The following is a 23800-nucleotide window of genomic DNA, read 5'->3' as shown; positions in this document are numbered from 1 at the left end:
GGGAAGGGGTGCAGTAGATGGTCAGCAAGTGAAGAAGCATAGAGAACTGAGGAGGGAGGTCAGGGGTATGATAAAACTGAGGAGGTGGACATGGCCAGAGTCAGGTGTGCTTTATCCTATGCGTTAGGGAGACCCCAGTGGCTTTTAATGGGGAAATGCTGCGGTGGGTTTGAGAGCATGAAACTTTAAGCTCATTATGGACATGTATTCTAAAGCCACGTTGAAATGATTTTAGATTTATGAATTGTTTCAGAAAATCTATGCCTGTATCTCCCCATGGACATTACTTATTCAGAATCAACTGTGTTTTGTGCACTGAAAATCTGTTTAAAATGGTCTTGATACTTTTTCCCACTTTTACAAATGATAGGATAATGCTCATTTAGAAATATCATTGACTTTTTCTCTATACATTATAGCCTTTAAAAATGCATGAATTAATTGGCTATTATTACTTGATTGCAGTCTTGTGAGAGACCCTGAGCCAGAGGCATTCAGCTAAGCTGTGCCCAGATTCTGGAGATACAGGAGTGACGAGTGTGATGGTTAAGGTTGTGCGTCAACTTGGCTGGGCCATGATTCTCAGCAATTTGGCAGTTACGATGTAGTTTGGCAGTTATGTAATGATGTAGTCAACTCCATGATGAGATCTGCTATGAGCAGCCAATCAGTTGAAAAGCAGTTTCCTTTGGGGTGTGGCCTGCCTCCAGTATATAAATGGATGTTCCAGCAAGGGTCTTGGTTTGGATCCCACATCCAGCTTGTCATCATCTGACCTCCGGTTCTTGGGACTTGAGCTAGCTGCTTACTTGCAGATCTTGCCATTCCTCAGCCTCCACAGCCTGTGAGTCAGCAGTCTGCTGCCTGACCTGCTGATCTTGTGTTCATCAGACTCTGCAGCTACATGAGTCAGGAGAAGCCTCCAGCCTGATGCCTGACTCATGGACTTGGGACTTGCCAGCCTCAGCCTCTACAACCACGTGAGCCATTTTTTAAAGATAAATCTCTCTCTTTCTCTATGTGTGTGTGTGTGTATGTGTGTGTGTGTGTGTGTGTGTATATATAGTGCATCACTGGCTTTGCTTCTCTGGAGAATGCAGCCTAACGCAGTGAGATAATAAATGTTCCTTGTTTTAAGCTGCTAAAAATCGATCAATCGAGGAAAAGACAGATCTGAAGCACAGCAACGTGAGTTACACCAAAGGTGTAGTCTGGTAAGATTTTAGTCACAAATACCCAAAGTCTGCACTGACTTGAAATCTGGTCATTTTAAATATGCTTTCTTACTGCTCAAAACAAACGGAGTTAAGACGAAAAAAATTTTTTTTCTTGTCGTGTTCCACAAAATCTCCTGTGTCATTTCCTGCATTCATTGTTTCATCTCACTTTAATCTCATGAACTCTGGGAGTCACTAAATAGAAAACATTGATTTCCCTCTCTATTTTTACTTTTTTTCCTTTAGTGATGCAGAGAAATTTTAAAGACTGTTTATTCATTGTTTCTTCTTATGAAAAGGTGAGAAGAGGGAGTCAGTTATTACTGGTAAACCATCTGCTACAATCTATTGTTAGAATATGCATTAATTTTTGGATCTAGAGTCACTTAGGTAATATATTTCCACTTCTTTCTGAGTCCATTTTCTTATCTTCTAGGGGACTACAGGAGCCCTGGTGGCACAGTGGTTAAGAGCTTGCCTGCTAACCAAAAATCAGCTGGCAGTTTGAATTCACCAGCTGCTCCTTGGAAACCCTATGGGGCAGTTCAACTCTGTCCTATAGTGTTGCCATGAGTCAGAATCAACTCAATGGCAATGAGTTTTATGAGACTACATAACAGTTTTTTTTTTTTAAAGACTTTAGACAATTTAAAATGAGTAACATGGATAGAAAAATTCATTCATTGACTGAACAAATACATTTTGAGTACTACTATGTACACTTTTTCCTCACTAATTGACTACCTCACTGTCTGACATTTTGCATTTAAGACTAGTAAAAAATCTACTATCTGACTATTTTGTACATTAATGATGTACTTCTGGCAATAACAAACACCGAGGTGTGAGGTGAGAGTAAATGATGGTTAAGTTATATATCAGTTTGGCTGGGCCATGATTCTCAATGTTTTGGCAGTTATGTAATGATATAGCCATCCTCTGTTTTGTGATCTGATGTGGTCATCCTCCATTTTCACATAACGCCAATTTCACATAACAAACTAATCTTTGGAAACTAACCATGTTGATGAGTGAGAAGAGTGTGTGTAGTTTCTTCTGAATGGTAAAGGTTTCTGAAAGAAAGTTTCCCAGGAGGCATTGCAGTTGGGAGATACTCTTCTAGTAGCAGTACCAATTACTGGGAAGTTGATTTTGACTCATGGCAACCTCATATGTGTCAGAGTAGAATTGTGTTCCATAGGGTTTTCAGTGGCTGATTTTTCAGGATTAGATCACCAGGCCTTTCTTCTGAGATGCCTCTAGGTGGACATGACCCTCTAACCTTCTGGTTAGCAACTGAGTGTCTTAACTTTTTGCGCCACCCTGAGACAATACTTTTTTTTTTTCTAGGCAGCAGCAAACTAGGCCATTTAACTACTCGAGGCTATGAATGGGCACTCAGAACCGCTTAAAGTGGGAGAAAATAGATGGAAGATCCTAAGGAAGCTAGGAAAAGAGTCTGAATTCGGGGAAAGAAGGTGGCAGAAAGGCCATGAAATTAATTATTCCTAGGTAACCTGGAACTACTTGACAGTAAAAGTCTTAAAACCTTAAGTTTTTACAATAAAATGTGAAATTAATTTACTCACTTCCTTAAAGACCTAATGCCATATCCCAGCAAAACTAAACAAAGGGCTTGAAATGTTTACTGAAGAACGCTGTGACTCTTGTTGTTTTTAGAGTGTATTTTTTAAAAGATGATATCCCAAATATGGAAAAGAAGGAATAATTTTCTTTCTTTTTTAAAATTTTTTTTTCTCTAAAATTGAGGGCTTTAAAAACCCTGTTAGATTTTTAACAAGGTTGTACACTCAAAGGTGGCCTTGCTTAAGGAGATGATGGTATATCTTCAGGGGTTCAGTGGCCTGGGTATGATATTAACATGCTGACTCTGTATGATGAGGCCCTTGGGGGAGAAGAGGGAGGAGTAGGGGCTTTTACCAGAGTCTTATCACCTTGGGGAAGGAGCTCTGGTGGCGCAAGTGGTTAGATGCTTGGCTGCTAACCAAAAGGTTGGTGGTTCGAACCCACCCAGTGGCTGTATGGGAGAAAGATCTGGAGATGTGCTCCCATAAAGATTATAGCCTAGGAAACCCTATGGGGCAATTCTACTCTGTTATATAGGGTTGCTATGAGTTGGACTAGACTAGACAGCACCTAACAGCATTACCTTGGAGACTGTGCTCCTCAGGAGGCCCTATGTGGAACACAAAGGGATCAGAGTTCCCTGTAAAATGGCAAGGAGTGGGAAGTTCAGCACCGTTACCTGGAGGAATGGATTATGAAGCCTGAGCAAAGGCTTTTTCTGGGCCATTGTTTCTAAAATGTGATAAAGACTCCTTCAGGAATAGCCAGTGCAGCACCACAATCTAGGATACCTAGTGGGTTATTCATCAGAGTGTCTCTAGTAATAATAACAGCTTATATTTTCATAGGATTATGTGTAGTTTAGAAAGTGCTTTTATTCACTTGCATAATGTAGAGTATGGATTTGGGAATAAAGACGGACCTGGGTTCTTGATTGCCTTACTTAGTGGCAGTGTGATCTTAGGCCAGTTACCTAATTTTTTGAGCCTCAATTTTAATTTCTGTAAAATAAAGATAGTAATCCCTACTGCTGTGAGTATTATCAGTAATGCAAGTAAAGCATTAATCCCAAGTGCTTATGTATGGAGGAAGTACTTACACAGAAGATAGAATATAAGTGGAGAAAACCTTTCCTCCCTTCCATCTATTTACTGAAAATAATTATTAACATGGTGGGAATTGCAGTTAGAACTGGAGATTCCATAGTGACTTACTTAGATACTTAGGTTGCTGCCCTCAAGGATTATTATTCAGCTGAGTATACTCTGCCAACACGTGTTATGTAGCAAAAGTGGAACCCTACAGTGTCAGTGACTGGATGAACTGTAGTGATCCCCTAGACCAAATCATTCATTTTAAAAGAAAAGGACCAAGGCTATGGGGCTAATATTAAATTTATATTTATTTTTTTGACATTAAGTTGGTTTGTCAAACTGTGCTAAAATACTTGGACCACGTGGAGAAATGTCCTTTGATTTGTGACCTGACATTGGATAAAAGAAGTAGAAATTCCAGTGGAGGCTTTCTTTGGCCTTCAAAGACCAAAGTCTGGCAAGGATAATGGAGTTGGGTGTGTGAGATGTCTGAAAGGCCTCAGTTTCATTCTCTCTCTCAATTTCCTCAGATCCTACTCCTTCCTTACTCAAGACTTTTTCCTTAAATCCTGCAGCTCAGATTCTCCTTCAGCCAACTGAAGGTCTGAATGCCTATTTATTGCAAATATTACTGGGAACTGGAAAAACCTAAGGTTCTTATTAGTAATTAACGTATATTTTAGCACAGGTGAAGACCCAAAGCAGAGGTTTGCCAAGTTGGAGGTAGGGAAATGGAGAAGGATAATTAGAGCCTTGGGAACCAGAGGGAGGGACTAAATCCTAAAGGGACTCCCCTGAATGAGTAGGGACACTAGGACAGTGGAAAATATTCATGACTAATATTTTAGTCCTCCAAAGAGATTATTTCATAATTAATTGGAGAATAAGAAACTATTTTTCATTTCTGAATGTCACCACCCTTTTATCAACAGATGATGTTTTCTCACTAGATTTATGTGCAGTGAGGAAGGAGATGACGTTTCATCTCTCTCAGAATGACACGGAGAAGACTTGGGATTTATGACACACATTACTCAGAGGTAGCAATTTCTTCTGACCTGAACGGAGAAGAAAGTTAGAATAAACGTAGCAACAGTTAAAAAAAAAAAAAAAGAAAGCCATGTGTTGACATAAGCCCATAAGTATGAGTCACAAAATGAGAACATTTTAAGGGGAGCATGCAGGAAAGTAACAAAATTAGTGGCTGGGCTGGCTCAGGAAGTTCTTTTTTATTGTTGTTTTCTGTCCATGGGAAAAAGAGTGGTAGAAAGCGAAGCAATTGCAATGAACGATGAGTAGCTGGTGAGTTTGGTAGGGTGGCATTTTTAACTTGGGAGTATTACAGAAGACTGATCTTGCAACCAAAAAAAAACACTCCAATTGGATTTTCTCTGCAAGGGATTTCCCTTCTTAAAAATTAGCTAAAACTGAATCTTCTCCCCTGGGGAGAAAGATATCACATGTTTTTGTGTTAGAGTTACTTCTAGAACATCATAATCAGGGGCTGAAGAGAAATGCCAGAAGGATCTGCAATCGATTTTGGGTTACCCCCATTCCAACTTATTTTGGAATTCCCCGTCATTTGCTCAGTGATTTTTGTGCTTCATATTTGGAGCCTGTAAATCTGAAAAGCAATAAAAGTGTCCTGTCTGTTGCAGAGAGAGAATGCTGTATCCAAAAAGAGACTGTGTCTGTACTGAGAAGTAGCTTTCTTCGGGAAGAGCTGAACATGACTTACTCAAGGTCAAGCCTTCCTTTAATTAGTGTATTTATTTAAAAAATTAGGAGCATAGTGACTTCCTTCCAAAGAGTGCAGTCTACAATGGAGAAATCTGACAAACACTACCTCATCCAGGTGTTCAAGGTCATATCAACAGTCATAAATCATAATTTTTTACCTTTGATATGATGTGATGAGAATGACACTTTACATATGTGGTCTTCCTCCTAAAACCCTGTTATGGACTGAATCGTGTCCTCCAAAAATGTGTGTCAACTTGGCTAGGCCATGATTCTCAGTATTGTGTGATTGTCCACCATTTTGTCATCTGATGTGATTTTCCTTTGTATTGTAAATCCTACCTCTATGACATTAATGAAGCAAGATTAGAGGCAGTTGTGTTAATGAGGCAGGACTCAATCTACAAGGTTAAATTGTGTCTTGAGTCAATGTCTTTTGAGATATAAAAGTGAGAAGTGAGTGGGGAGAGGGGAGGCTGGGGGGGGTGCCTCATGCCACCAAGAATGTAGTGCCAGGGGGGTAGCATGTTCTTTAGAACTGAGGTCCCCGTACTGAGACTCTCCTAATCCAGGGGAAGATTGATAGCAAAGACCTTTCTCTAGAGCCAACAGAGAGAGAAAGCCTCCCCCTGGAGCTGGTGCCCTGAATTCAGACTTCTAGCCTCCTAGACTGTGAGAGAATAAACTTTTGTTTGATGAAGCCATCCACTTGTGGTATTTCTGTTATAGCAGCACTAGATAACTAAGACAAACCCTTTAGTGCAGTCTAATCGTAAGAAAAACATCAGACAATTCCAGTAGAGGGGCATCCTACAAAATACCTGACCAGTACTCCTTAAAACTGTCAAGATCATCAAAAACAAGGAAAGTCTGAAAAAGTGTCATGTTAATGAAGCAGGATTAGAGGCAGTTAGTTAGGTTAATGAGGCAGAACTCAATCTACAAGATTAAGTTGTATCTTGAGTCAATCTCTTTTGAGATACAAGAGAGAGAAGTGAGCAGAGAGACAGGGGAATCTCATGCCACCAAGATGAAGCCTAAGGAGACATGACAACTAAATGTAATGTGATGTCCTGGATGGGGTTCTGGAACAAAAAAATGACAAAGTAAAAACTAACAAAATCTGAATAAAATATTGACATTAGTTAACAGTAATGTATCAATATTGGCTCATTAATTGTAACAAATGTTCCATACTAATATAAGACATTAATAATAGAGGCAACAGAGTGCAGAGTATATGGGAACTCTGTAAAATGATTAGGAAAGTCTTGAAAGGTTCACAGTTGTCCCTAGTTCAACTCTAATTAACTTTGCTTATGCTGTCCTGCCCTTCTAGAAAACTCTTCCCACTAACTCAAGATTCAACCTAATCTTGTAAATTGAGTCCTGCCTCATTAACATAACTCCCTCACTGAGTGCCTTCTGGTGGAAGTTTACTAGAGGAGTGGGGTAACTCGAGGTACTTATTGGTGGAGCTAAACAGCTTTGGAACACTTGTCCTAGCAGGGTTCCAGAGAGAGGCCAGGGTTCCAGAGAGGACAAGAGGCCTTGGAAACTATTGTGTGATTGTCCACCATTTTGTCATCTGATGTAATTTTTCTATGTCATAAATCCTACCTCTGTGATGTTAATGAAGCAGGATTAGAGGCAGTTAATTATGTTAATGAGCCAGACTCAATCTACAAGATTAAGTTGTGTATTGAGTCAATCTCTTTTGAGATATGAGAGAAGTGAGCAGAGAGATGGGGGATCTCATGCCACCAAGAATGAAGGACTAGGAGGGGAGTGTGTCCTTTGGACCTCAGATCCCTGGGCTGAGAAGCTCCTAGACCAGAGGAAGATTGATGACAAGGACCTTCCCCCAGAACCAACAGAAACAGAAAGCCTTCCCCTAGAGCTGGCACTCTGAATTTGGACTTCTAGCCTCCTAGATTATGAGAAAATAAACTTCTGTTTGATGAAGCCATCCGCTTGTGGTATTTCTTTTATAGCAGCACTAGGTAACTAAGACAAGGGTCATCCTCTTTTTCACTGACCCTTTACTTTATCAAGCATGATGTCCTTCTTTAGGGACTGGTCCCTCCTGATAGGTTGCCCAAAGTACGTGAGATGAAGTCTCACCATCCTTGCTTCCAAGGAGAATTCTGGCTGTACTTCTCCCAAGGCAGATTTGTTCATTCTTCTGGCAGTCCATGGCATATTCAATAGATGTCTACACACTTGAATATTGCAGCTGCTAGCCACATGTGGCAATTTAAATTTCTAGTGCTCAATAGCCACATAAAGCTACCATATTGAACTTCTTTTTTTTTTTTTTTTAATAATATTTTAGTGAGTTTTCAGTGAAGGTTTAAACAGCAGTTTAGGTTCCCATTCAACAATTTCTACACAAGCTGTTCAGTGACTTTGGTTACATTCTTCACAATGCATGATCATCTTCATTATTTCTGTTCTGGTTGTTCCTTTTCCATTAATCTAGTTTCTTTGCCCCTGTATATTCTTGTTTTTGTTTTAAAACAATTTTTGACCACTTGGTTTGATACAGGTGATTTTTTAAAGGAGCACAGTACTTATGTGTGATTTTAATTGTTTTTTCAGCCAACTCATTATTTAGCTAAGAGGTACCTCAGGGGTTAGCTCCAGTTCAAGGTTTGAAGAGAATCTCAGGGCAAATCTTGGGGAGTCCTTTTAATCTCAACCAGTCCAGTAGGTCAGTTTTTTTTTTTTTTTTTTGGAATTTGAGGTTCTGTTCCACATTTTTCACCCATTCTACCAGGGTCAATCTATTGTGACCCTAATTAGAATGGTTGGTAGTTGTAGCTGGACTGTTTCAATCATTGCAGAAAGTTTTACGGAACAGTGCTGTGGACTGTCTCCAACTCTTGTTGGGCTAATGCAATAATCTACCAATTTGTCTCCTTTTCACTTTACAATCTTCTACACTGCTGCTGGAATTAACTTTTTAAAATTATAGATCCATTTCTCTGCTTGAAAATCTTCAATAACTCTTTATTTCCTATGGGATGAAACATTCATTCACTGTTTGATTCCTCTATCTCTCCAGCCTCGTCTCTCAACACTCCTGTGAAATACTATTCACTTTCAAGCTTTCATGCTTTAAAAAACCCATGTTTTTTCTTTTCTAGAAATGTTTTTGTGCCCTTTCTCTGCCATATAAAATCCTATTACTTTCAAAACCTAGCTCCTCTTCTATGAAACATTTTCAGAAGACTCCCCACCTCTCCTGCCAAGGGAAAATTTTGCTTTTTTCTATGTGTTACTATTGTAGCAACATTTCAGCACTTATACTATATTATAATTAGCCATGTGCAATCTGTTTCCTCAATAGACTATGAGGTCTTTGAGCACAGGGAACATGCTACATTCATCTCTTTATCCCCAGTGGCTGGAACGTGGGATACTTATAAAAAATGTTGCATCATTTATTGTTGATACAATAAATGATAGCTGATTAGCTGCCTGACCGACCAAATGAATTGTAAGGTTGCTGAGGGAAGGGACCACATGTGTATTTATTTAATATTTTCCGTAGCAGTATCGAGCACAATATGGGGGTACATAAAAGGCGCTCATGAATTCTCATTGTCTGCTTCAGGCAATGAGTTTTATACAGATTGTTTTCTGCAATTTCAGTACAATCTGTCTTTTTATAAGCTGGAAAAGATCTGGTGCTAGGTTTTTTTTCTAACAAATGTAAAAAATTTTTTTCATAAATATTGAAAGTTCATGGACTCTGTGAGGAATACAAAATACCAGTTAAGTGGTTTTAAATCCCGTTAAAATGGCTTTTAAAAGTACTTACTCTAGGTGAGTAATAATTTAAGATTGGTAGGTAGAAAAGTGGCCCTAGTGGGAAAAAATCACAGGCTAGGAACATCTGGAAACCTGAATTCTATTGCATTTTTCCTTCCTTCCTTCCTTCCTTCCTTCCTTCCTTCCTTCCTTCCTTCCTTCCTTCCTTCCTTCCTTCCTTCCTTCCTTCCTTCCTTCCTTCCTTCCTTCCTTCCTTCCTTCCTTCCTTCCTTCCTTCCTTCCTTCCTTCCTTCCTTCCTCCCTCCCTCCCTCCCTCCCTCCCTCCCTCCCTCCCTCCCTCCCTCCCTCCCTCCCTCCCTCCTTCCTTCCTTCCTTCTTTCTTTATTTTTACTTTGTGTACTTGGGCAAGTTACAAAATCTTTCTGCATCACAGTTTATGTATAAACTTTAGATAATTGATAATTGCCTCTAATTTTGTCTAAGTAATGTGGTAAAGAGAGTAGGGCAGGGTTCTGAGCTCTTTAGAATATGATATATTAGTTCAAAGTAATGGTAGTGTTTGTTGTCATTACTTGTGGACTGGTACAACTATAAACTGTAAGATTTTACTAAATTATAGAGTCAAAGAGTTTTTGTGGAAGAGCCTATTACAGTTACTTCAATAATGAAGTGGATTGTATATTTTATAGAAAATATCAGCCCTAATATTGAACTGTCTAGTACATTAAAAAATAAATAAAACAATGCATGTGTATAGCCATTACTGAAAACCACTATTTGAAAAACATTTCAATCTTTATATGAATTTTCAAATGTATCTTGGGTGGGGCCACCACATACTGTTGTGTGGGCTATGTACTGCACAACTTACATCATGGCTCTTGGCTGGGGGGCCTAATCACAACCCGCTTCTCTAAGTGAGCACAATTAGATTCACAAAGATACAAAAACTCACAATTTCTTAGTGATTTTAGAGATATGAATGTGGTTTAAGTTTATGTGATTAATGGCAGATCCTTATGTCTATGGGAGAATTGTGCACAACAGATTGTGTCTCAGTTTCCAGATATCTTGATGCAAGTTTTATGTTAGTAGTTCAGTGTTTTCTGTGCCTCGTGGAATAGTCCATCCTTCCTTAACATGTTTCTGGGAATTCCCTTTCATCTTAGAATACTTGCCATCCTTTCTGTGGGAACAAATTTCTCATGCTGACACAGAGTAACTATTTGAAGTAAAGACTGAAAGTGATGACTTTAGAGTCCATGTATTAAGATGAAGCGTAAAAACCAACTTAAAGGTCTGTGATGAATCAAAGCCTAGGAAGAAACCAGCCAGTAAGAAACTTTTTCCACACATTTGTGAATTAGTTGGATAATTCTGTAGGCTCCCCAGAGAGAGAGAAACAAACAATTGTAAGTCAAAGCATGCTATTGCTTTTAGGCAGTTAAGTCGCTCTAATTAGATTTTATAATGGCAACAGGATTTTTGGATTTAGAAGTGAGTTACCGAAATGATGTACTAAATGAAAAGCCTCACCAACAGATTAGCCAAGTTGTTGTTGGTATGTTGTCATTTTCAGTTATACACAAGAGTGGAGTGTTTTTTGTGGTTATCTGAACCAACCTTATTGCCTCAAGATCTCATTAACACTAACAAAAGCAGAACAATAGAAAGAAAACATGTATTTTCAGTCCAACTATTAACTGATGCCATTGCTCAACATGAGGTGTATTGACTAACTGTAGTTTCAAAGCAGTCCCTGATTTCTGGCATACTCTGAAAGACTCTAGAGGCATTTATGAATAAAGGACTTCTGGCTGGGAAAGAAAATTTAGAATCTGACTTTAACAGAAAATTTTGTAATAATTTAGGGAATACTAAGGTTAGATTAGATCACTCTAAATGTCATGTGGCTGTCGAAAAGAACATACATATTTTGAAACTAAAAAGAGGAGCAAATGCATTAATATTAGTAGATGTTATAATGGAATGAGAAATTTGTTGTGGGGCCATAATACATTTCATCTTGTTCCTGGTATCCTTTCACTTACTAGTATAGAAAAGGGGCAAGTACTGTATTTCTGGCAATATTGGAGTAAAGAGTAGGGCTTCTGGGCCAAGTTTTTAACTTCAATGTTATTTCTTAGAATGAAACTCTTTATTACTATATTATTAAAAATATACATTTAAAAAACCCATATATATAAACCCTATCATCCTATTAAGAAGGAAAGAGGAAAGTGTGTAGCTTCTGGGTGGCTTTTTCTTTCCGAAGTTATTGCTCCCAAGGACTGCCAAGTTGTTTTTAGAACCGAAAAGTAAACAGAGTTACAACATTAGTAGTGGACTTAAAAAATTGTTAAAAGTCACTGGGATTCTCAAGTTGGAATGGGGCATTGCTAGTCTAGCAAAACCTCAAAGACGCACCATCTAAAGCTGAGTAAACAGACAACCCCAAAGGCCTTCAAATAATAATTTGCAAAGTAGGGGGCCAAGATGGCTAACTAGTCAGAAGCTTCCACTGAACCCTCTTGCAACAAAGTCCTGAAAAAAACAAGTGAATTGATTACATATATGACAATCTATGAATCCTGACCATCAAACACAGAACTAAGGAATTGACCTGGGTGACGGGAGCAAGAGACCACACAGAAGCAGTGACAAGTTGCCGAGCCCATGCAGCTCCTCAGCTCCGACTCCTTGGTACTGTTCTTTGGCGCAAATGTGGCGGGGCTCATGGTAGTTTCCTGAGACACAGGACACAGCCCTAACCCCCTGGGGCAATCTCAGCGGGGGCCCACCCAGTGCACACAGGCTACACACACCTCTGGAATCTGAGATAAAAACAGCCGCTGTCAACACAAGATAAGTGATTTTGTCTAATTTACCGTGCAGATCTAATAGCTCCTTCTGAAAGTACTCTCTCCTATCTATCTGATCCCTCCCCTCCCTGCCCCAGCTGGCTTCATTAACATTTGAATTCCCTGGGCCTGAGATAGAACATGCCATGTTTTTTCTGAATCGTTCTCCCAACCCGGGAGAAGGAGCAAATTAACAAACAGAGGAAAAATACTTTCCCGACTCCCTTAAACTGGAAGACCAGAGCAGAAGCGGCTCCAGTCCAGGCATAAGCAATCCACAGACTTTGGCTTTCACCCCTACATGGATCCAGGTCGCTATTATAGTGTAAAGGCAAATCTGTTAGAGGTCTGACTGTAATTGTTTCAGCTGTGTGGTGGAGAGGTAGGTTTTGGAGGTCTGATACCACTCTACCTACTAAACAGAGCCCTCACCTACCCACAGCAGGGACTTGAGGGCTGAGGCTCCATCCACACCACCTAGCCAACTGTGAAGGGGGTCTGAGGATAGTGATGCCTACCACTCTTTACAGGTATAAGCATTGGGTGCCTAAGGTACAGCTGCAAAGCCCACCTACCAGAGCAATCTAGAGAACAGAGATGCTACTTCCTCATTGACACTTGGGGGAAGGCTGTCAGCACCCTGCCCTCCTCAGAGTGTGACCCGCCTGCCGCTACCAGAAACCAGTGCATACAACCACCACCACTGCTCTTCTAAGATAGTAGGTGAGAGTCTATACCACACACTAGGTGACTGACTATCAGGACACCTGAGCTGAATCTACTCAAGAATAGTGAATGGACTCATAGGCTTATATACCTGGTAACAGATCTAACCATCTGGTAGCAGGACATTAGTGCTTCAAAGGCTCTAATCAAGTTAGTGCACTCTAGTAGCCTATCTGGGTATATTGAAACAAAACAAGAAGATTGGACACAGTGAGCAAACATAAATTAATTATTACAATAACTTATAGATAGCTTGGAGACAGCAGTTGATATCAAATCATGTAAAGAAGCAGACCATGATTGCTTCTATAAACTCCCAAAACAGAGAATCAAGGTCTCTCCTCGATGAAGATGTATTCCTGGAATTGCCAGATGTAGAATATGAAAGATTAATACACAGAATGCTTCAAGACATCAGGAATGAAATCAGACAATGTACAGAAAAAGCCAAGGAACACACAGATAAAACAGTTGAAGAAATTAAAAAGATTATTCAAGAAGATAATGAAAAATTTAATAAGCTGCAAGAATCCATAAAGAGACAGCATTCAGAAGTTCAAAAGATTAACAGTAAAATTACAGAATTAGACCAGTCAATAGGAAGTCGGAGGAGCAGAATTGAGGAATTGGAATGCAGAATTGGGGAGATGGCAGATAAGGCACTTGGCACCAATATATTTGAAGAAAAATCAGATAAAAGAAGTTAAAAAAATGAAGAAACCCTAAGAATCATGTGGGACTCTATCAAGAAGAATAACTTGCGAGTAATTGGAATTCCAGAACAGGGAGGGATAACAGAAAATACAGAGAGAATTGTTAAAGATTTGTTGGCAGAAAACTTCCCTGACATCATGAAAGATGAAAGGATATCTATCCAAGATGCTCATTGAACCCCATACATGGTAGATCCCAAAAGAAAGTCACCTAGACATATTATCATCAGAGTTGCCAAAACCAAAGATAAAGGGAAAAGTTTAAGAATAGCCAGGGATAAACAAAAAGTCACTTACAAAGGAGAATCAATAAGAATAAGTTCGGACCACTTGGCAGAAACCATGCAGGCAAGAAGGCAATGGGATGACATATATAGGGCATTGAAGGAGAAAAATTGCCAGCCAAGAATCATATATCGGCAAAACTGTCTCTCAAATACGAAGGTGAGATTAAGTCATTTACAGATAAACACAAGCTTAGAAAATTTGCAAATACCAAACCAAAACTACAAGAAATACTAAAAGGAATTCTCTGGTTAGAAAATCAATAATATCAGATATCAACACAACATAAGGATACAGAACAGAGCATCCTGATATCAACTCAGACAGGGAAATCACAAAAATAAAATATGATTTAAAAAAAACACTCAAAACAGGGAATCACTGATGTCATTCTATAAAAGATGACAATAATCAATAAAGAGGGACTAAATACAGTAGGCACAGATCTTCCATATGGAGATGAAATCAAGGCGATACAGGGAGATAAAAGTTAGGTTTATACTTAGAAAAATAGGAGTAAATATTAAGGTAACCACAAAGAAGACTAACAATCCCATACTTCAAAATAAAAACCAAGATAAACATAAAGACTCAGCAAAAACAAATTCAACTGCAATGAAAAAGAGGAACACACAATTTACAAAGAAAAAATCTCAGCACAAAAAGTAAATGGAAAAATGAAACTGTCAACAACACACACAAAAAAAATGAATCAAAATGACAGCACTAAACTCATACCTATCTATAATTATGCTGAATGTAAATGGACTAAACCCACCAATAAAGAGAGAGTTGCAAGTTGGATTAAAAAAACATAATCCAGCGATATGCTGCCTATAAGAGACACACCTTAGACTAAGAGACACAAACAAACTTAAACTCAAAGGATGGAAAAAAATATATTAAGCAAACAACAATCAAATAAGAGCAGGAGTGGCAATATTAATTTCTGACAAAATAGACTCTAAAGTTAAATCCACCACAAAGGATAAAAAATGACACTGTATAATTTTTAAATGGACAACTTGCCAGGAAGATATAATCATATTAAATATTTACGCACCCAATGACAGGGGTTCAAGATACATAAAACAAACTCTATCAGCATTGAAAAGTGAGATAGCTCCACAATTATAGCAGGAGGCGTCAACACACCACTTTTGGTGAAGGACAGGACATCTGGTAGGAAGCTCGATAAAGACATGGAAGATCTAAAGACCACAATCAACCAACTTGACCTCATAGACATATGCAGAACACTCCACCCAACAGCTGCAAAGTATACTTTCTTTTCTAGTGCACATGGAACATTCTCTAGAATAGACCACATATTAAGTCATAAAGCAAGCCTTAGAATCCAGGACACTGAAATATTACAAAGCATCATCTCAGAACATACAGCCATAAAAGTAGAAATCAATAACAGAAAAACCAGGAAAAAGAAATCAAATATTTGGAAACTGAACCCTGCTCAAAAAAGACTGGGTTATAGAAGACATTAAGGAGGGAATAAAGAAATTCATAGAATCCAATGAGAATGAAAACACTTCCTATCAGAACTTTTGGGACACAGCGAAAGCAGTGCTCAAAGGTCAGTTTATATCAATAAATGCACACATAAAAAGGAGAAGGGGCCAAAATCAAAGAACTGTCCCTACTACTTGAACAAATAGAAAGAGAGCAACAAAAGAAACCCTCAGGCACAAGACAAAAGCAAATAATAAAAATTAGAGCAGAATTAAATGAATTAGAGAACAGAAAAACAATTGAAAGAGTTAACAAGACCAAAAGCTTGTTCTTTGAAAAAATTAACAAAATTGATAAACCATTAGTCAAAATGACCAAAGAAGAACAGAAAAGGAAACAAATAACCCGAATAAGAAATGAGATGGGCAATATCACAACAGACCCAACCAAAATTAAAACAATCATTATCAGATTACTATGAACAATTGTACTCTAACAAATTTGAAACCCTAGAAGAAATGGATGAATTCCTAGAAACACACTACCTACTTAACACAAACAGAGGTAGAACAACTAAATAGATGCATAACAAAAGAAAAGATTGAAAAGGTAATCAAAAAAAAACTCCCAACAAAAAAAAGCCCTGGCCTGGACGGCTTCACTGCAGAGTTCTATCAAACTTTCAGAGAAGAGTTAACACCACTACTACTAATGGCATTTCAGAGCATAGAAAAGGACGGAATTCCAAACTCACTCTAGGAAACCAGCATATCGCTCATACCAAAACCAGGTAAAGACACCCCCCAAAATCAAAATTACAGACCTATATCCCTCATGAACTTGGATGCAAAAATCCTCAACAAATTTCTAGCCAATAGAATTCAACAACATATGAAAAAAAATAATTTACCATGACGAAGTGGGATTCATACCAGGTATGCAGGGATGGTTCAACATTAGAAAAACAATTAATGTAATCCATTATATAAATAAAAGACAAGAACCACATAATTTTATCAATTGATGCAGAAAAGGCATCTGACGAAGTCCAACACCCATTTATAATAGAAACTCTCATTAAAATAGGAATAGAAGGAAAACGCTTCAACATAATTAAGGGCATTTATACAAAGCCAATATCATCCTAAATGGAGAGATTCTGAAAGCATTCCCCTTGAGATCGGGAACCAGACAAGGATGCCCCTTATCACCACTCTTATTCAACATTGTGTCGGAGGTCCTAGCCAGAGCAATTAGGCTAGATAAAGAAATAAAGAGCATGCAGATTGGTAAGGAAGAAGTAAAAATATCTCTACTTGCAGATGATATGATCTTATACACAGAAAACCCTAAGGCATCCTCAAAAAAACTACTGAAAATAATAGAAGAGTTCAGCAGAGTATCAGGACACAAGATAAACATACAAAAATACAGTTGGATTCCTTGACACCAACAAAAAGAACATCAAAGAGGATATCACCAAATCAATATCATTTACAGTAGCCTCCAAGAAGATAAAATACTTAGGAATAAATCTTTCCAGAGATGTAAAAAACTTATACAACGAAAACTACAAGACACTACTGCAAGAAACCAAGAGAACTACATAAGAGGAAAAACAGACCTTGCTCATGGATAGCAAGACTTAACATTGTAAAAATGGCTATACTACCAAAAGCCATCTATAGATACAATCCAATTCTGATCCAAATTCCAATGACGTTTTTTAATGAGACAGAGAAACAAATCACCAACTACATACGGAAGGGCAATAGACCCTGGATAAGTGAAGCATTACTGAAAAAGAACAAAGTAGGCCTCACTCTACCTGATTTTAGAACCTATTATACTGCCACAGTAGTCAAAACAGCCTGGTACTAGTACAACAACAGATACATAGACCAATGAAACAGAATTGAAAATCCAGACATAAATCCATCCACATATGAGCAGCTGATTTGACAAAGGCCCAAAGTCAGTTAAATTGGAAAAGACAGTCTCTTTAACAAATGGTGCTGGCATAACTGGATATCCATCTGCAAAAAAATGAAACGAGACCCATACCTCACACCATGCACAAAAACTAAGTCAAAATGGATCAAAGACCTAAACCTAAAATCTAAAATGATAAAGCTCATGGAACAAAAAATAGGGACAACATTAGGAGCCCTAATACATGGCATAAACATTATACAAAACATTACTAACAATACAGAACAGAAACCAGATACCTGGGAGCTCCTAAAAATCAAACACCTATGCTCATCCAAAGACTTCACCAAAGGCGTAGAAAGACTACCTACAGACTGGTAAAAAGTATTTAGCTATGACATTTCTGATCAGTGCCTGATCTCTAAAATCTACATGATTCTGCAAAAACTCAACAACAAAAAGACAAATAACCCAATTAAAAATGGGCAAAGGATATGAACAGGCACTTCACTAAAGAAGACGTTCAGCCTGCTAACAGATACATGAGGAAATGCTCATGATCATTAGCCATTAGAGAAATGCAAATCAAAACTACAGTGAGATTCCATCTCATTCCAACAATGTTGGCACTGATCCAAAAAGCACATAATAATGGAGAGACTGGAACACTTCTATACTGCTGGTGGGAATGTAAAATGGTACAACCATTTTGGAATCGATTTGGTGCTTCCTTAACAAACTAGAAATAGAGCTACCATACAATCCAGCAATTCCACTCCTTGGAGTATATCCCAAAGAAATAAGAAACTTTACACAAACAAATATATGCACACCCATGTTCTTTGCAGCACTGTTCACAATAGCAAAAAGTTGGAAGCAACTAAAGTGCCCATCAACAGAGGAATGGATAAATAAATTATAATATATTCACACAATGGAATACTATGCATTGATAAAGAACAATGATGAATCCATGAAATATTTGATGACATGGAGGAATGTGGAAGGAATTATACTGAGTGAAATTAGTCAGTTGCAAAAGGACAAATATTGTATAAGACCACTATTATAAGAACTTGAGAAATAGTGTAAACAGAGAAGAAAATATTCTTTGATGGTTATGAGAAGCGGGGAGGGAGAGAGGGAGAGGGGCTTTCACCAATTAGATAGTAGATAAGTTTTATTTTAGGTGAAGGGAAAGACAACACACAATACAGGAGAGGTCAACACTACTGGACTAAACGAAAAGCAAAGAAGCTTCCTGAATAAACTGAATGCTTCAAAGGCCAGTGTAGCAGGGGTGGGGGTTTGGGGACCATGGTTTCAAGGGACATCTAAGTCAATTGGCTTAATAAAATCAACTAATAGAACATTCTGCATCCCACTTTGGAGAGTGGTGTGTGGGGTCTTAAATGCTAGCAAGTAGTTATCTAAGATGCATCAGTTCGTCTCAACCCACTTGGAGCAAGGAAGAAAGAACACCAATGACACAAGGTAATTATAAGCCTAAGAGACAGAATGGACCCACAAACCAGAGACTACATCAGTCTGAGACCAGAAGAACTAGATGGCGCCTGGCCACAACCGATAACTGCCCTGACAGGGAACAGAACAGCGAACCCCCAATGAAGCAAGAGAACAGTGGGATGCAGACCCCAAATTCTCGTAAAAAGCCAGACTTAATGGTCAGACTAGGACTAGAAGCAGCCTGGAGGCTATGGTCCCCAGACCTCCTGTTAGCCCAAGACGGGATCCATTCCCAAAGCGAACTCTTCAGACAGGGGTTAGACTGGAATATGGGATGGAAAATGATATTGGTGAAGAATGAGCTTCTTATATCAAGTAGACACATGAGACTATATTGGCTTTTCCTGTCTGGAGGGGAGATGAGAGGGCAGAGGGGGCCAGAAGCTACCTGAACGGACAGGAGGAGAGAGAGTGGCGGGAAGGAGTGTTCTGTCTCATTAGGGGGAGAGCAATTAGGAGTGTATAGCAAGGTGTATGTAAATTTTTATATGAGAGACTGACCTGATTTGTAAACTCTCACTTAAAGCACAATGAAAATTAATTAAAAAAAAAATTGCAAAGTCCCCACTGGGGTTCTCTTCTTGGCTTTCAGGATATAAAAGGGAAACTGCGAACTGCCAAACTACAAAGAAATTTCTGAAAGGAGGGTTGGTGTGTTTAAGTTTATTCTTGGCATTAAAGTTCTAGCAGCTTAATCTCTTACAATATTTGAATCAATTCAATGGTATGCTTACCTTATTTTGTGAAATAAGGGGCTCATAAGACCCCACTACCCAGAGCACTTGAAAGGGATTAAGAGTGGGCAGTTAGCTAAACTGTTCCACAGAAGTATTTCTCTACTGTCATTACAAATCCCTTTCCTGGTTACTGTTTTCCATGCACATTGTGACAGTGCCCACTTTCTCTTCTCACATGGCTGTCAAATCCACAGCGTGGTAAAGGAACTGTGTGCTCAGTGTTTGTGTGTAAGGATTCTGTTTTATGTAGAATCTAGGAGCCCCTAGATGGCACAGTTAAGTGCTCGACTACTAACTGAAAAGTTGGCTGTTCGAACCCAATCAGAGGCACTTCAAAAGACAAGCCTGGGAATTTGCTACTGAAAGGTCACAGCCTTAAAATCCCAATGGGGCAGTTCTACTCTGCTATGTGGGGTTGCCAGGAATTGGAATTGACTCAACCCCAATTAACAACAACAACAACAACAACAGAAGCCTGACTCTGAAAAATTAAGCGTTTATCTCATGCCCGTTGGTAGTCATTATATTTGATGAATATTCAGAAACTGAAGACTTTTTATCCAAGGGACAATTTGATAGTGAGGAAGGTCAGTTACTGTAATACTGGTTTATCAAAAGTATTTTTTATGCCTACTGATCACTTGCTCCCAGAGTTCTGCCAAAGGAAATCTGGTTGCATAAACAGTGGGTCAACCAAGACCTCTTCAACAGTACTTTCTATCACAAATTGTTGACTTTTTTTTTGCAAAATTTTTTTTTTTTTGGTAATACTGAACAGCTTTGCTCATAAAACTTTTTTTATTCTCGTTTTTCAGTCCTTCTTTTCCTCCTTTTTTTTTACTTATTCTTTATTCCTTATTACACTCTCTAGAAAGCTTCTGGTGATAAGTTCAGTGCTTTTCTTTTTTTGGTGACCAGAAACATTGAGATTTCATAGGTGTGACTTCGTGGCAATAGTAATATAGCCTGTTGCTCTTTCAAGTGACCTGCTTCTGTGTCTCAGTTATTACCACTTTTAGGAAAATGAGTTGAGAGCTTGGCTCATCCCGAAGATCCTGGAGATAGATACAGTATTGTTGAAGTACTCTCTCTGCCAACCCCTAGATCAAAGTAAAATTTCCTACTGGATTGGTTACACTGCTGTGTTCCAGGTCAGATGGTTCTAGGGGATAGGAAAGAGGGCAGTGAGAAGGAAGGCAAGACAGCAAGCTAAGTCAAAATATGCTATGGCTTTTAGGCAATTAATTTATCCTAACTAGATTTTATAATCTTGTACTTAGAAGTCAATTATATACTGACGTACTAAAAGGAAAAGCCTCGCTGACAACCAAGTGGATTTCTCACTCTCCTGGGCAAAATGCTGTGGACCCGTTACTGCTAGCCTCTGTTGTTTTAAGCCAACCCACCTTGTGGGACTGTGTTACGGTAGCCCTAGGAAACTAATACAGAGATCTTCCTTGTAAATACTAGAATCTTATAATGTGGAACTTTCTCAGGGAGCAGAAACAGCATTTATTGAGGCCAATACGGCAGGCACTGGCTAGATAAACCCAGAAACCAAACCCAGTGCCGTCGAGTCGATTCTGACTCAGCAACCCTATAGGAGTAGAGTAGAACTGCCCCATAAAGTTTCCAAGGAGCGCCTGGAAGATCTGAACTGCCGACCCTTTGGTTATAAGCTGTAGTACTTAACCACTATGCCACCAGGGTTTCCAGCTGGCTAGATGCTTAACTTAAATGACTCCTATTTTATGGATGAGAAAATGAGGACCAAGGTCCTGAGAGGTGGTGTGATGGAAAAGTTACAAACTTAGGCTCTGAATCCTCTCTGGGTTTGAATCTGGGCTCTATCACATACTAACTGTGACCCTGGCTAAGTTACTCAATCACTCTGTCCCTCGATTTCCTCAAGTGGAAAATTGGGATGATAATAGACTTCACTTCCAGGGTTACTTAATTTATAATAGTACATAGCAAAACCAATTGCCAGCTCAAGTCAATTCCAACCCATGGAGACTCCATGCATGTCAGAATAGAACTTTGTTCCACAGAGTTTTTCGTGGCTGATTTTTCGGAAGTAGATCATCAGGTCTTTCTTCTAAGGTGCCTCTGGGTGCACTTGAACCTCTAATCTTTTGATCAGCAGCAGAGTGCATTAACCATTTGCACCACCCAGGACACCACAATAAAATAACAAACAAAAACCAAACTTGTTGCTGTTGAGTCAATTCTGACTCAGAATGACCCTGTAAGACAGAGTAGAACTGCCCCATAGGGTTTCTAAGGCTATAAATCTTTACAGAAGCAGACTGTCACATCTTTCTCCCACGGAGCTGCTTGGTGGGTTCAAAATGCCGACCTTTCAGTTAACAGCTGAGCTCTTAACGACTGTGCCACCAGGGCTAAATGAATGCTAGCTATTGTGATTACTACTACACGACACCAATATACTATTGTTAAGGTTATTAATATGAGATGCAAAAGAGTGAAAGATAATAGGATTATTTTTAAGGCATAACATGTGACCTTTATCAATTCCTAAATCAGAAGCCATTTTTAAGCAATATGGAGCCTTGGTGGTGCAGTGGTTAAGAGCTACGGTGTGCTACAGCTGTTAGTCAAAAGGTCGGCAGTTTGACTCTACCAGCTGCTCCTTGGAAACCCTATGGAGCAGTTCTACTCTGTCCTGTAGGGTTGCCATGAATCAGAATCAACTTGATAGCAATGGATTTGGTTTTGGTTTAGCAATATCATTCTTCAAAATGGTTACTCAGTTCTGGTGTGGCTGTCCTAAAGGGGATTAAAAAGGCCTCAACAACCTCATCAATAGCCACTCTTTGCTTCTTACCTTATTTTAAGAACTATAACTAAACACTTTAAATATATTACCTCATCTCTTAGATGAGGAAACTGAGGCTCAAAAGCCTTTTTTTGCCTTGTTTATTGTCAGAAACTTAGGAGGAAATAACGTTGGGATTCAGTCCTGGGACCCTTTGACTCCCAAATGTTCTGTCATACCACACTGCCTCCTAGAACAGTGCTTTATTTTTTGAATTAGTGGAATTGTCTCATTACCAATAACTTTAAAGTACTATTGGAGGTTCCCAAACTATCCGAAATGACAGAAATAGTTGCCAACCATTTCACAACCATAAATCTCCAGAAATGTTGTAACAAAAGGGAAGGATTACAAAACAACTGTTCAGAAGATAAGTTTATTTTTTCCACACCCCCTTCCCTCTTTCCCATTGGCTGGTAGGTCACTCTTACTATAGACTAAAAGTGGACAGGCAGCTGGTATTATTCAAGGTTTTTTTTTTTTTTTTTTTTTCATTATGTTTCCTTTCCTTTCTCTTTTTTCTTAAAAATAAAAGAATCAGAGAGAAAGTGGATGTTCTGTTATTAACACTGACCACCCTCACTTTCATTGCTAATATTTTTGGGAGACAATGTTTTCATTTTACTGTATTTCTCTCTTAATTCCTCCCATCTGGTTAATTAAATGCTTATTAAATCATGCATTCCTCTCTCATATCAAAGGTCTTCCAGCATAAGCTGCTGTTACATTTTAAAAAAAGATGAAGGATGCTGAAACAGAAGCAGCCTTTAACCAATAGATTCATAAATAAGACAGTAGCTGGTGCTATGTAATTCTGATGGTGGCACTTGTACTGGGATTGGCTTTTTTAGGCCAGGGGTTCCTAACCTGGAGGTGAGGGACTTGTGGGAAGGCATTTGTGAACTTCTTGAAATGTAGGCAAAATTTTGCACAGATCAACATTATGGCTTGAATTATGTCCCCCCAAAACATGTGTCAACTTGTCTAGACAATGACTCTCAGTAATATGTAATTATCCTCCATTTGTGATCTGATGTAATGATCCTATGTGTTGTAAGCCCTAACCTCTATGACGTTAATGAGGCAGGATTGGAGGCAGTTCTGTTAATGAGGCAGGGCAAAATCAACAGGATTAAGTTATATCCTGAGTCAATCTCTTTTGAGATATAAAAGAGATTAAATAAGTTAGCAGAGATTGAGGATCTCCTACCACCAAGAAAGAAGAGCTGGCAGCAGAGTACATCCTTTGGATCTGGGGTCCCCATGCTGAGAAACTCCTAGACCCAAGGGAAGATAGA

General features: G+C 38.8%; 1 protein-coding gene across 5 annotated transcripts in view; it reads right to left on the bottom strand.

Annotated features, from left to right (window-relative positions):
* Nucleotides 1-23800, bottom strand: part of SPTSSB (serine palmitoyltransferase small subunit B) — a 51379-nt gene that overhangs the window by 6133 nt on the left and 21446 nt on the right. The gene's annotated exons all lie outside the window — the stretch shown is intronic.

The sequence above is a fragment of the Elephas maximus genome, chromosome 23 (genome assembly GCF_024166365.1).
Source record: "Elephas maximus indicus isolate mEleMax1 chromosome 23, mEleMax1 primary haplotype, whole genome shotgun sequence".
Taxonomy (NCBI): Eukaryota; Metazoa; Chordata; class Mammalia; order Proboscidea; family Elephantidae; genus Elephas; species Elephas maximus.
Note: the sequence above shows the minus strand (reverse complement) of the source record. Positions and strands in the feature narration are given on the sequence as shown.